Raw genomic sequence first — 9,634 nt, forward strand, 5'->3', positions numbered from 1 at the left:
TAGGGCCGTGCATTTCTACAGCTTGGACATCAAGGAAATGACACCTCCAGCAAAGGTAAAGGCATAGCTACATATGGACTTCCTATTGTTTGCATGCCTTGCATAATCAAAGTCAGTGTATCCCATGATTCCTATATCCTAGCCACCATAACATATGCACATAGCTATTATGCCCTTCAGGTACCTCTCATGATACCCTTGATGGTATCACAATGCCATTGGCCAAGTGTAGCCATATAGCATACCACAACTCCCACTACAAATGCTATGTCAGGATGAGTGGCTATCATGGCATATATCAAGTTGCCCCCACTGTGCATGCATAAGGGATCTTGGCCATCTCAGCCTTATATGCATTAGGAAAATCTGCTTGACTAACCTTAGTCATCTTCACAATAGGAGAAAAGACTTCATCAAAGTCCACGCCATGTTCCTACTTGAAGCCCTTGGCAGCCAATCTGGCCTTTGTATCTCGACTTGGGGAATCCAGGGGTACTTTTCAACTTGTGCACCCACTTGCATGCAAAGCATGCTTGCCACTAGGCAAAGGAACTGAACCCCACATATGATTTTTCTGCAACAAGTCATACTCTAATTGCATGGCCCTCTCCCAAAACAATGACTATCATCTCTGTGTGCATGGCCTCATCATATGTAAGAGGCTTGTCAGTATCTATCACAATAACATAATCCATAGAGTGCTCAAACCTCATAGGCTATCGTCTATCTCTAGTAGACTGTTGGCTATGGAGCATGTACATTCTGTGGAGCATCAGGGGCATGGGCTACTGGGGCATCAGTTGTTGTTGTTGTTGCGCAGGCTGTCTAGTTAGTTATACAATAGTACGAGGCTTCTCCTGAAATATCTCCCTACATATCTCAACGACATGCTTAGGCTGCTTATACCTTTTTTCCTCATAGAAAACAACATCATGACTGTGGATAACCTTCCAAGCCTTTGGATCCCATAGGCGATAGCCCATCTCACATGCATCCCCATAACTAAGAAAGATGTATTTCCTAGACTTAGGATCCACCTTATTGCACTTGTCCTTTGGTATATGGCAAAAAGCCTCCAACCAAAGACACACAAATGAGCATATGAGGGAGGTTTTCTAGACCACACCTCCTTTGCAACCTGATAGTCAAGAGCAGTACATGGGGACCGATTTATCAAGTGTATGGTAGTAGTAACTGCCTCAATCCAAAAATGTTGTGGTAAGCCTACCTAGCTAAGCATATTGCGAACTCGCTCCTAAATTTTTCTATCCATGCACTCAGCCATACCATTTTGGGGTGGGGTGTACAAGGTGGTCAACTGATGCTTAATACCCCTCTCATCACAAAACTCCTCAAAGGCTTTAGAGGCATATTCATCCCCATTATATGACCTTAGGCTTTTCATCCTATATCTAAAATAGTTCTCAACCAAAGAAATCCAATGCTAAAATGTAGCCAAGACTTTAGATTTCTACTTTAATAGAATATGCCCAAATTTTATGCGTATAATCATTAATGAAAGTAATGAAATATTTCATGCCACCTAATGGCTTGTAGGGCATGGAATCATATATATCCAAATGAACAAGAGCCGAAGGCTAACCCATGTGTGCCATACTAGACTTTTTATGTGTATTGCATGTCTGCGTGCTATATAAACAATGATCATAAGACTCAAAGCACTTATAGTCAAGGGGTAGAAGATACTACAAACAACTAAGCATTTTCATTCCTTTCAAGGACATATGCCCAAGGTGATGATGCCAAAGAGATACATGTGAAATTGCATCCAATACCAAAATATGGTCAACAGACCCAGATACAAGCAAGGGGTAGAGAGTATTGGACTTAGCACCACATACAATGAGAAGATTTCCACATGTTATCTTCCATGAGGAATCACCAAAAGAAACTACATAACATACATCATCCAAAGTGCCAACAGAGATAAGGCTCTTCATGAAAGCCGGTACATGATGTACATCATAAACAGTAAACATGCAACCTGAACCAAACTACAATTGGACATCACCAATATCAACTATCTCTAATGCCAGGTCATTACCCAAACAAAGACATCCAGTCAAACTGCGATAGAAGTGAAACCACTCTCTATGAGGGGTCACATGAAAAGAAGCCCCTAAATCTATCAGCCAACACTGAGTATACCTTGACAAAGCATCAATCAGCTATGAAGTATCAAGAGAAGAAGTTGCCAGTATAAAATCATCATTAGAATCAATTTGCACAACATTATTTTCTTCAATCTTAACATTGGACTTACTAGGGACAATGTTGCGATCATCATTTTTGTCTTGTGCTTTACCCTTGCCCTTTTCTTTACACTTGACTTTGCGCATTTTATGGCACTGTGGCTAAATATGCCCTGCTTTCCCACAATAAAGACAATTCAATGAAGACTTATGGCCACAAGACTTACTGTGAGAATGTCTACATGATTGAGAGTGAGTTTGCTGAGAGTCTCTACTACGGAGATCATTACTGCCCCTACCATTATTGCCTTTAATTGTCAAATCATGAGAGGTTTGAGAAGCATCAACATTCTTCTTGTTAACCTCTTTAGTCTCTCAAGAGTGCGCCCTCTACATTTTGCAACAACTTTAACTCATCAATAGGTATGTTAGCACACATAGCAGTCCAAAATGTATCTCATGATCCATGCAATGTAATAAGAGAAACAAGGGAAGAAGGGTGTGCTTAAATTCAATCCTTGTGAAGATAAGTGATTGATAATGGAATGGAACTCATTTAAGTGGGTTGACATAGAAGCGTCCTCCTTCATGTGAAGGTCCATGAGTTGCTTTAGCCCCAATACATTTAAGAAGCATGGCTTTGTTTGTCATAGACATTGTGAATCTTTTCCCATAATTCCCATACGGATTGCCATTAGAGGCAACACTATAAAACACATGCTTAGAGAGTGATAAGATGATGGTAGACTTACAATGTTAGATAAGTCCACTAAGCATGAACTACATGCATAAAGCATGACAAGAATACATACATGTCGCCAAGTCCCACAATCTCACTATAAGACCCTCAAGCTCAATTTTGTAACTAGAAGCTCAATGTAATCGTCAAATGTCAAGAAGTGCCTCCCACTGGAATGAAAGTTGAATGCCAGACAAGCAAAAAAAGCTCAAAACATCATGTGGAAGGCATCCATACATCCAAGATCCAAGTAGTATACATTTGGAAGCATTTGATCCAAGTATCTTGCAAAGCTCTTACTAGAGCATCAAATAACCATACATAACAGTGAATGACATCCAATGTCAAGATTCAAAGCTCCACTCTCAACTCAAATGCGATCTAGAAGCATAGCCAAGCATGTAACATGAACCATAAGCATCAGTACATAACTTGGAATAATTGGTAAGCACCCAAGGGCAATAGGCATATGCTTTCACTAATAAAATAACATCCATTCTACTTATTATAGTAGTAAAAAAAACCTCTGTAAAACTAACCAAAAGAGTGCATCAATACATAAGTGTACATACATCTGGAGAAGCATAGCATCCAGATCCTCATAATGAACATTATGGCTCACAACTCCATGAATCTCTTTAGCCTGTTCTACAATTATTACATTTGCCTGTGGAGGTCTATTTTGTTGCTGTTGTACTGGTGGCCTTTGATTGTTGTATCTGACAATGGGTATGCCTCTTTCCTCTCTGTGTTTACACCATAAAGGACAGTTTGGACCCTGTCTATGACCCACCTCTGCACAGTAAGTACAAGGATCAGCAGGTCCTTGTTGATTGGGTGGTACCCAATTATTTCTTCCTCCAAATCTATTTTGTTGGCCATCCCCTGCTCTGCTCCTGTCAGGTTGTACTGCATTAGCAGCAGATACATTGGCTCTCTGTGTTTGCTGGTTGGGATTTGCCCTGTTATTAGGGTTGTACCAACAGTTAGCATCACTATGACCATGTTTCTGGCAAGTATTACAGTAGGGCTTTTCCTTCTTTGCTGAAGTGGAGATCCCCATACTTTTAAGAGTGGCAGAAATCTGTTTAGTCAGGTCTTGAACCTTCCTTTTGGATTTTCTGTGTTCTTTCCTGTCTCTAGAGTCCTTACTCCTGCTTTTCAGTTTGTGTTTCCTTTTCTTCTTCTTTGTTTTAGTTTTTCTTCCATCTTCTTCTGAATCAGTATCCTCTGAATCTGAATCATATGCTTCTGACTCTGAATCTGTGTCAGAATCTGTATCTGTACCTGAATCTGAATCCTCCTCTGAGTCAGAGTCAGTATCATGTTTTTTCTTCCTGGATCTGGTAGAACCTAATCTCTTCTCTGCTCTCCTTGCAGCTGCCACTAGTTCATTAAAGCCTCCAACACCTCCAGGTATTTCAGTACTTGCTACTGCTATCCTTAAAGTTCCCCTGAGTCCATTGCAGAAATATTCCCCCAACATCTCATTGGTAGGTCTTTCTGCAGGTGCTAATCTCCCATTCAAATCTAGAAACTGTTGTGCATAATCTTCAACAAGAAGTCGCTTATGTTTCATTGTTTTAAGCTGTTTCAAAATATCAGTTGGTGTCTTCCATTTTCTGAATCTAGACAGGAATGCTGTCTGTAATGCCACTGTGTCAGGAAAATGAGCTGCCCCATACTGAGTAAACCAATTCATGGCTTTTCCCTCCAATGTGGCAGCAAATTGCTGCTTTTTCACATCATCCCCATACACTCCTGCTAAGCCACTTGCCTCCCATTTAGTGCTGAACTGTGCTACATGGGCATTAGGATCCTCTTTTTTTGAGTGACCCTTGAAGTGAGAAAATCTGACTCTCAGGTCTGCTGGGTTAGGGGGTTGTGCCATTATGACTGGTGGTACTTTTGGTGCAGTCTTCTTCCTCCCTGACAATTTAGGTAATGGTTGGAATTTCAAACTCCTTTTAGACTGTCTTTGAAGTTGGGACCATGCCAAACTTCCTAGAAACCTGTTCTTGTTTCTCTGTTCTTCATCTGGTGTAAGTGGTGTAAATGAACTAGGTGCAACATCAGGGATACTCTGGCTTGGACCAACTTCTTCAGTTTGTATCTCCTGATCACTCAGATAGCCCAGATCCAAACTGTCTACCTGACTTCCACTGCTGGACCTGTAATGTCCCTTTCCTTTCTGTTCTAATTTCTGCTTTTCCTCTTGCTCTAGCCTTGCCTGTAATCTTGTATAATACTTGCCAAAGCCTTCCCCTCTATACTTCTCTGCTGACATAAAACAGGGATTTCTCTGTCATTAGCCTGTCTTAGTGCTGTTCTCCTGTAATGCAGCAGTGACAATGCTGACAAGTCAAACACAAGTTAGAAGTTCTCCCCCGTCTGTATCTGGATGATATGGAATTAAAGCCATATGCATGGTGGAACTGCCATTTCTCATGATTAACCCATATCCTCCTGATCTCTGCAGTTGTCCGACTTCTGGCTATTGGGCAAACCTTGCTCAACTGAAATTTCCAGACCCTATCCCTAACTAATCTGACCACGTCCACAGGTAAGTCAGGAAAATAATCAGTCAAGAAATTTTGGCCATACACCTCAAATTCCTCTTCTGGTGTAGTCCAATTGTAAAATTCCCTGCAAAGAGATTGCGCGAAGGCTTCTTGCTCCTCTGCTTCTGTTGTCCAATGTTTAAAATCCTCCAACCAAGATAGTAGGACCTCTTCCATTCTGAAAGCGAGAATTAGACAATTCTGCCATTCGCATGCATAAGACCTGTGCCGTCTGAACAATTCGCAGGATCGCCAAGTGTTACAGGCTAATTTACTGCCTGCGATTTACTCCCTGAAAAACTACTCTACCTGACATTTCTGAATCCAACTGACTTACTTTCTGACTGCACTGACTTCATATAACTTTCATACACACATTCCATCATTACAGTACACCTTTACAGAACCATCTGACTTCATTTCAGCAATAAATAACATGAATACTGAAAACAGTTTACCACTTCAAGACAGGGAAACAATATCTGACTCTGAACTGTTCTTCATATCTTCAGTTTCTTGCTTACAAATAGACGCGCAGACATGATCTACACCCGCATATGCGCTCAGACTTGAACAGTTACATTCGGGGATTGATAACTCCTCACATCCCTTACTTATGACTATTCATTCCAAAAACTTACACCCCTTCATATCTGACTTACCCTAAGGCTTAACTTGACTTCTAAACTCCTAATACATAACTCTAAGGTGTGATGTCAACTCAGTCTTAACAGGTATGTGAGTATTGTCAGTGTAACTAATACATGGGTGGCTAGGCACATGCACATTTACCCCCAACCAAAAAAAAAAAAAAAACCAAGTTTGAAGAGGAGGAAAACAAGAGAAAAAACCCTACCAAGGGTGGAAAAAAGAAGGGTGCTAGAAAAAATGATAGTGAGCCATAGAATATGCCATTAGAAAAAGAGGATGCAGTGGAAAGGGCTTTTGAGGACTCTGAGAAAACAAAAGCTAAACAAATAGCCAAGCTTCAGAAGAAGAAGAGAGAAATAGAAAAGAAGGCAAAGGATTACAACTTGTCCATTTGCAAGTTTGTGGAACAACCAAGTAGAGTTTAAGAAGTGGCCAATGAAATACCACCTCACCTCCTAATAGAAGTAGCTTCTAGCAAGAGTGAAAAAAAAAAAGATTTGAAGCATAACCAATTATGATGTTCTAGCACTAATGGAAGGTAAAAGGAAGGAGCTTTTATGGGTACTACCACCACCACCACCTCAACCTCAACCAAAAGATTTATCCTCGATGCTTGCCTTTCCATTACCTCCACCCCCTACTACAAAGAAAGATAGTCAAGTATCATGGAAGGAAATGTATTGGTGGCTTCAAAATGTCTACATGATCATGTTAGGAAGCTAGTCAAAAGGACATACACTCATAGGGTCAACAAGGTTGTCAATCCAAGTAGATGAGTTAGAGAGAAGAGCAGAGAAGCTTCCCAAAATAGAAGGCACATCTACCCAAGTGCCCCTCCTCACACAAGGACCCTTGGAAGGCTTTGATGACTTACTTAAAGCCATAGAAGAGCAAAGGGATAAAAAGGAGAAAGAAAGAAAGCAAGTAGTGCATGGTTTGGAAAAAGAAAAAGAAGCCCATGTTGCTTTTTAAAGACAATACACCAAGGACTACAACCTTGGGTTAGAAATGGCTACCCTAGCAAAGAAAAGTAGTCATAATGACAAGTACAAGGATGTGCTACTTCAATACCAACAGGAAAAGGAGAATAGAGAAAGATTGAGGACTCAACATGAAGAGACCATGAAGATCATGCCAAGATTGGAAGAGGAGCTAAGCATACAAGCTCTACAAATCAAAAAGCTAAAAGAGCACAAAGAAGAGGTAGTTGAAATGAAAGGATAACTCTACTAAAGATAGTTGAACAGTGGGAAGAGGCAAAGGGAGATGTGAAATGGTAGAAGCAAAGAGTGGATGATTTAGTCAAGGAAAATGAGGAGTTGTAGCATCTTAAGAAAGAACACCTTGTAGCCCTTGAATCCTTGATCAAGTATTAAGAAAGATGGCTAAAAAGAAAAAGCAAAGAGAAAAGTTGACTAGATGGAGGAGAGGGATACAGAGGCAATCCAAGAGTTAGGCCACAAATTAGCTAGAGTGAACCTCACTAAGAAGTTAGTTGTGGATAGAGCCAAGGTAGTGGAAGAGCTCCTAAATATCCAACAACAAAGCTTCATACACATGCTCAAAGGCATCTTAAGCTGAAGTGAAGAGAACAACATGGAAGAGCTAAAGAGAAAGCTTCAAGTAGCTAGGGAAGCTCTCCAGATTAGTGTAGAGCGATTGGCACGGGAATCGAAGAATAAGTCCTTGTGAGATGAGGTGGTGCAATAGCGCAAATAAGAAGTAGTCTCAACTAAAATACTAATCAAGATGGGATTCATGGATCTTGAAGAACCACCGCAGTAACTAGTACCATTAGAGGCAAAAAAGTATGACATGCTAGATGTTGTTGGCACTGCTCCTCTAGATCACCAACTCTGGGCAATCACCGATCAGTTTATCTCATCTGATACCAGCATGGATCTAAAGCAAAAAGTAAAGAGGGAAATGGAAAAACTAAAGGAATGGTGAAAGGAAACCCCTCAATCGTGCTAGACATACCGTTCCAAAAGGAAAAAGAAGCCATGTCCATCAACTGGGAGGGAGAAGTTACTACCTTGGGGAGATGAAAGTCTCAAGCTTTGCTTTTTCCCTTCAATTTTAGAATGTATGGAAAGCTTAAATTGGTGTTGATTGTGATAGTGATATAGCAAGTGCTTGACATAGGGGACGCCTTGAGCAAGAGCTGGATAGATGAGAAAATACAAAACCTAGACCTTTGACATCAAGAAGAAGGAGTACTGGTATAACAAGGTTGAGGAGATACCCAAAAAAATGTGAGGCTTTGAGGCATAACCAAGCTTGAGAAAGGCCATCTTGGAAGTTGACAACAAAGCGTGGATAGCATTTTGTACCACCACATCTAAAGAAAGGGGAAATCCCACCTACCTGCCCAATCCACAAAGATATGGAGTGGAGTTCAACCCTAACCACCATGGCATGTATGAGTTTCCAATCATCTATAACATTAGAGCCATGGGACTAGAAGACCGCCTCAAGTTCCAAGAACAAGATCTAATCCCATCCTTCAAACACTTTCTTGATACCTTATCAGAGTGCTTGGATCTAGCCTCCTTCACTGCCTATAATTGATATTGTTATTGAACTAGAAGAGAGCTATAGAAGAGGAGGGGTTGCATGCTTTATTTTTTTTATGTTAGTACAATGATAGATAAGTGCACCATGTTTAGACTCATCCTTGTGCCACCATATTTCCAACCTTCTACCTCAACCTCTTAAAGGATATGAATTCAAGTCACTTCACTAGTTGTGGTTATCCATTCCTATCCACCACTCTAGTAGCAATTGGAGATATGATGAAGAGCTACCTCATCAGCAATGCATGCTTAGAGTGCTCCCTTGAGCCACTCCACTCACCAAGTTGGGATAGAGGAAGATGAAAGGAATAGTGGGTCATCACCACCACCCAAAAAAAAATCCCACATACATGCACAACATGTAGGGGTCCTCAAGATAGGGGGTGTCTAGTGACTTCAATTGATTGGCTCCACCTTCAATCCCCTTTCCCTTTCCCCCACAACATATTTAGGGTCCTCAAGGGCAAGACATCCGAAGAATTTGATAGACATGTCACCTTGAACATCACATCACAACAAATATAATCCCTCATCGATTGGGTCCTCAAGTGTGGGACGGACCTAGGAAGCCTCAAATTCCTTAGCACAAACATGTCTCCCAATTGCACCCTTCCCCCACTTACACTTCATGCAATGCATAAAACTCTTCCTTGTAGGTATCCTAAGGAGCTAAGAAGAACCACCATCCTCCACCACTCCTTAATCATCACATAACCTCTTATCCTTCTTGTCACCATTCCAAACCCTAAGCATCCTGACAAGTGCCATAGCACTCATAGTAAATAGTGAAGTACATGGAAAATTAGAAAGCGAGAGGTAAGAAAGATGCAAATTCAAAAAATAAGTGGGAAAAGGCCTATTAAACTTTTAGAGCTAAGGAAAGAAGCACATATA

Source organism: Lygodium microphyllum, chromosome 6, assembly GCF_053477565.2.
Source record: "Lygodium microphyllum isolate KBCC chromosome 6, Lygodium_microphyllum_v1.1.10, whole genome shotgun sequence".
Classification (NCBI taxonomy): Eukaryota; Viridiplantae; Streptophyta; class Polypodiopsida; order Schizaeales; family Lygodiaceae; genus Lygodium; species Lygodium microphyllum.